This window comes from Medicago sativa, chromosome 6 (assembly GCF_051527215.1).
Source record: "Medicago sativa cultivar Bolivia chromosome 6, Bolivia_mono, whole genome shotgun sequence".
NCBI classification, from domain to species: domain Eukaryota; kingdom Viridiplantae; phylum Streptophyta; class Magnoliopsida; order Fabales; family Fabaceae; genus Medicago; species Medicago sativa.
The window spans coordinates 5,232,238-5,238,406 of NC_140754.1; positions in this window are offsets into that span (position 1 = coordinate 5,232,238).

Here is a 6,169-nt window from a genome sequence, read left to right on the forward strand (position 1 = left end):
AAAGATGCCCAGAAGGCTGTTCAAGCAGGGCAAGCTGCTGGCTGGGGCAAGGTGATTCAGATCTTGGAAAACAAATGTAAAGAAGGTCTTGGATTCTCCCCGACATCTGCTGTTTCAAAGGGAACTTTCTACAGTGCTGGGTTCATCAATGTTATTACTGAAAATGCTGCTGAAGGTGGTTACGTGCCTGCATTTGTTATACCAGGAGGCACTGTGAGAAATTGGGAAGCCATTGATGTTCCTTTAGTCATGCATGCTTCCATGTAATGTGTTTTGTTGCTCATGTTTCTTGTTTTCAAAATAACAATCCTTTCGCTCTGCCCAAGGCGAAAGTGATATCATTGTAAGGGCGTGTTTGTTTCGGCATTGCCGTTATCAATAAAAGTTGTCGTTTTTCTCACGACTCTTTGTTTTTTTTACTTTTTAGTGCCTTTTTCTTGGAAATAATGGTAATGCCAGAAAAAACCAAAACATCTGTATTTTTCTTATTAATTTTAAAAATCTGCATAGAAAAACATTTTTCTAAAATCATCCCAATCATATTATGCAGATTGAACCATAATAAACCCGTTGAACACAGTGACCCTATGGTTCCTCCAAATTTTGAATTCCCTGTATATGAAGCTGAAGATGAGGATGATGATGAAGAGATACCGTATGAGATCACTCGACTGCTTGAGCAAGAAAGAAGAGCCATTCAGCCTCACCAGGAAGAGATTGAGCTTATCAACCTGGGTACTGAAGAAAACAAGCGAGAGATCGAGATTGGTGCTGCACTTGAGCCAGAAGTGAAAAGGAAGATTACTCAGCTTCTCCATGATTATCCAGATGTCTTTGCATGGTCCTATGAAGATATGCCGGGTTTAGATCCCCAGATTGTGGAACATCGGATACCGACAAGACCTGAATGTCCTCCTGTCAGACAGAAATTGAGAAGGTCTCGTCCAGACATGGCTCTTAAGATCAAGGCTGAAATACAAAAGCAAATTGATGCGGGTTTCCTCATGACAGCTGAATACCCTGAGTGGATTGCCAACATCGTACCAGTACCAAAGAAAGATGGGAAAGTTCGAATGTGTGTTGATTACAGAGATTTGAATAAAGCTAGTCCAAAAGACAACTTCCCATTGCCTCATATTGATGTGCTCGTTGACAGTACTGCTCAATCCAAAGTGTTCTCTTTCATGGATGGTTTCTCCGGTTATAACCAGATACGGATGTCTCCTGAAGATAGAGAAAAGACGTCCTTCATTACTCCGTGGGGAACATTCTGTTATAAAGTGATGCCGTTTGGCTTGATAAATGCTGGTGCTACCTATCAAAGAGGTATGACAACTCTGTTTCATGATATGATTCACAAAGAGCTTGAAGTATATGTTGATGATATGATTGTGAAGTCAAGTGATGAAGAGCAGCATGTTGTGTATTTGAGAAAGATGTTTGAAAGGTTGAGAAAGTACAAGCTACGGTTGAATCCTAACAAGTGCACATTTGGTGTAAGATCTGGAAAGTTGCTAGGCTTCATTGTCAGTCAAAGAGGCATTGAAGTTGATCCTGACAAAGTCCGAGCCATCAGAGAGATGCCAGCCCCTCAAACTGAGAAGCAAGTCAGAGGTTTCCTCGGACGTCTGAATTACATTTCAAGATTCATATCTCACATGACTACTACTTGCGGTCCAATTTTTAAATTACTCAGAAAGAATCAGCCGGTTGTATGGAATGATGAATGTCAGGAAGCTTTTGATAGCATTAAAGAATACCTGTTAGAGCCACCTATCCTTGTCCCGCCAGTGGAAGGAAGGCCTTTGATCATGTATCTGTCAGTGTTAGATGATTCAGTTGGTTGTATTCTCGGTCAACAAGATGAGACTGGCAAGAAAGAGCATGCTATCTACTATCTGAGCAAGAAATTCACCGACTGTGAGACTCGGTATACGATGCTTGAAAAGACATGTTGTGCTTTAGCCTGGGCTGCCAAACGCCTGCGTCATTATATGGTGAATCATACAACTTGGTTGATATCTCGAATGGATCCAATCAAGTACATCTTTGAAAAGCCCGCTGTTACTGGAAAGATCGCACGTTGGCAAATGTTGTTGTCTGAATATGATATTGTGTACAAAGCTCAGAAAGCAATCAAAGGAAGTATCCTTGCTGAGCATCTTGCTTGTCAGCCTCTTGATGATTATCAGCCGATTAAGTTTGATTTCCCTGATGAAGAGGTCATGTATCTGAAAGCAAAAGACTGTGAAGAACCACTGATCAATGAAGGGCCAGATCCCAATAGTAAATGGGGCTTAGTGTTTGATGGTGCTGTTAATGTTTATGGTAAAGGGATTGGGGCCATCATTGTAACCCCACAGGGGCACCACATTCCTTTCACCGCTCGAATAACTTTTGAATGGACAAACAACATAGCTGAGTATGAAGCATGCATCTTGGGTATTGAAGAAGCTCTTGACCTGAGAATCAAACACCTTGACATCTATGGAGATTCTGCACTTGTTATTAATCAGATAAAGGGTGAATGGGAGACTCATCATGAGAAGTTGATCCCTTACCGTGGCTATGCAAGACGTCTGTTGACATATTTTACAAAGGTTGAGCTGCACCATATCCCTCGGGATGAAAATCAGATGGCTGACGCTCTTGCCACTTTGTCTTCCATGTTTCGTGTCAATCACTGGAATGATGTGCCTGTAATCAAAGTACAACGTCTTGACAGACCTGCTCACGTGTTTACCATTGAAAATATGCCAAATCAAGCTGATAAAGATGTGAATGATAAAAAGCCTTGGTATCACAACATCAAACAATTCTTGCAGAATCGTGAATATCCACCTGGTGCTTCCAACAGGGATAAAAAGACCTTGAGACGATGGGCTAGCAGATTCCTTCTGGACGGAGAAATCCTATACAAGAGGAACTATGACATGGTCTTGCTGAGATGTGTGGATAAACAAGAAGCTGAGAAATTGATGCATGATGTACATGATGGTACTTTTGGGACCCATGCTTCGGGTCATACCATGTCAAGGAAATTGTTAAGGGCCGGCTATTACTGGATAACCATGGAGCGTGATTGCCACAAACATGCTAAAAGATGCCACAAATGTCAAATTTATGCTGACAAGATTCATGTGCCTCCACATGCTCTCAATGTTATATCTTCCCCATGGCCTTTCTCTATGTGGGGCATTGACATGATCGGAAGAATTGAACCGAAGGCTTCCAATGGACATCGTTTCATTCTAGTGGCAATTGACTATTTCACCAAGTGGGTTGAAGCTGCTTCCTATGCAAATGTGACCAAGCAAGTGGTTGTCAAGTTTATCAAGAATAATATCATCTGTCGATATGGTGTTCCTAATAAGATCATCACTGACAATGGCTCCAATCTGAACAATAGTATGATGCAAGCTTTATGTGAAGAATTTAAAATTGAACATCACAACTCTTCTCCTTATAGACCTCAGATGAATGGTGCAGTTGAGGCCGCTAACAAGAACATCAAGAAGATTGTTCAGAAGATGGTCACTACTTACAAAGACTGGCATGAAATGCTACCTTTTGCCTTGCATGGTTACCGTACTACAGTGCGCAGCTCAACCGGGGCAACCCCTTTCTCTCTGGTATATGGTATGGAAGCAGTTCTCCCTCTGGAAGTGGAGATTCCATCTCTCCGAGTGATCATGGAAGCAAAATTAACTGAGGCTGAGTGGTGTCAAAGTCGGTATGATCAATTAAATCTGATTGAAGAGAAACGTATGAATGCTTTGGCTCATGGACAGTTGTATCAAGTTCGAATGAAGAATGCTTTCGACAAGAAAGTCCGACCTCGAGAATTCAAGGAAGGCGAACTTGTATTGAAAAGAAGAATAAGTCAGCAACCCGACCCAAGGGGCAAGTGGACACCTAACTATGAAGGTCCTTATGTTGTCAAGAAGGCTTTCTCTGGTGGTGCTTTGATTCTTACACACATGGATGGTGTTGAACTCCCAAATCCTGTTAATGCCGATATAGTCAAGAAATACTTTGTCTAGAAAGAAAAGAACAGCGTGGTCGGTCGAAAACCCGAAAGGGCGGCCTAGGCAAAAATGCGCTTCCCGGTGGATCGAAAACCCGAAAGGGCGATCCAGGCAAAAGTTAGGGACAAAAAAAAATGAATATGAAAAAGCTCGCTGAGATTGTACGCAACTCAGGCAAGAATGAGCGCCTCGATGAGCCGAAAACCCGAAAAGGCGGTTCATGCAAAAATGAGGTTGATAAAAGACAAGTAACTATATCTGGCAAATCACCATCACCCCTTGGGGCATCTGCAACTGTCAATGGTCGTCTTCATCAGAGGCTTCTGTACTTGTGAATTCAAAATTTCTATGAAATGTAGCGGTCATCGTGTTCAATGTATCACCAACCAATAAAATTACCATTTTCCAAGCTTTGTAAATCCGTGAAGTCATGCCTTTGGCTGACTCTCACTCTTTTACATCAATTTGAGCCTTTCTACTGTTTGAAATTCTATTTTCCTTTCTACTTTCAATGCTATATACAAAACATTTTCTTTCTATTTGATAATGTTAATGTCTGAAACAAACATCTTCTGAAAATTGAAAATCTTTTTCTGTCTATTTTGAAAGCAAACCTGAGCAATATGGTACATTTCAATGAAACATGCATGAATGAATGAATGGCAATGTCTATTTCAATACATGTTACAAGCAGGTTACTCCCCAGGATGATCTGTGGTCAATGGCAAGAATGAAAAAACAGAATGAAAATGAAAAATGAAAAATGAAAATGAAAAGCTCGCTAAGTTGAAAACCCGAAAGGGCGGCTTAGGCAAAAATGAGCACCCCGCTGATTGACAACCTATGAAGGCAATTCAGGCAAAAATGGGGCAGTGAAAAGAATATCTATTCCCCGGTGAATCGAAAACCCGAAAGGGCGGTTCAGGCAAAAGTGGGGTTGAAAAATGAAAAGAATGAAAAGAATATAAAAGCATTGACCACAGATGCGAACCTCCAATGTTTACCCAGCACTGACACGCCTAGCAACGGCGACCTGTATCCAAGGACTTTCCAAGGGTCCCTCCTTTACAAGTTTTATTGCCCTCAGCCATGGTTTCGATACGTCTCCCAACGACGGTCTCTCCAAAGAGGTTTTTCCCTTGTGAATATGTTGCAGCATGAGCCACTACGTGCCCAATCTTCCAATGTTCCGTCTGCCTTCGTGAAACTTCTCTGTCAAACTGCCAATCAATCATGCATTTCAAGCATTCATACATGCATAATCATGCATTTTATGTGCTCATACATCCAATAATCTTGCTATACCATACATACATGTTGCATATCCAACTTTCAACTGCCAAATTCAATGCAAGTTTCAACTCTCCAACTTCAATTCCAATCATATCAACTGTCAAATTCGAAGCAATTTCCAATCTCCAATGTCAATCCTAACCTCAATTTCAATGTCAAACTGTCAAATTCAACTCAATGTCAATTGTCAAATTCGATGCAATCTCAACCTTCCAATCTCAATTCCAAACCATGTCAAATGTCGAATTCGAAGCAATCTCAACTCCAATAACAATGTCAATGTTGACATCCAATGACAATGTCAATGTCAATCTCCAATTCCAATGTTGACATCCAGTGACAATGTCAATGTCAATCTCCAATTTCAATTCCAATTTCAATGACAATCTCCAATGACAATCTCCAATGTCAAATGTCAAAGTCAATTTCAATGTCAAATGTCAATCTCCAATTCCAATGCCAATTTCCAATTCCAATGTCAATTTCAATGTCAAATTCCAATTTCAATCGAATTCCAATGTCAATTTCAATTTCAATGTTAATGTCAATGTTAATGTCAAATGCCAATGTCAATGTCAATATCCAATGTCAATGTCAATGTCAATGTTAATGTCAAATGCCAATGTCAAATGTCAATATCCAATGTCAATGTCAAATGCAAATGTCAAATGTCAAATGTCAAATGTCAATGTCAAATATCCAATGTCAAATGTCAATGTCAAGTATCCAATGCCAAATGTCAATGTCAAATGTCAATGTCAAATATCCAATGTCAAATGTCAAATGTCAATGTCAATGTCAATGTCAAATGTCAATGTCAAATATCCAATGCCAATGTCAATGTCAAT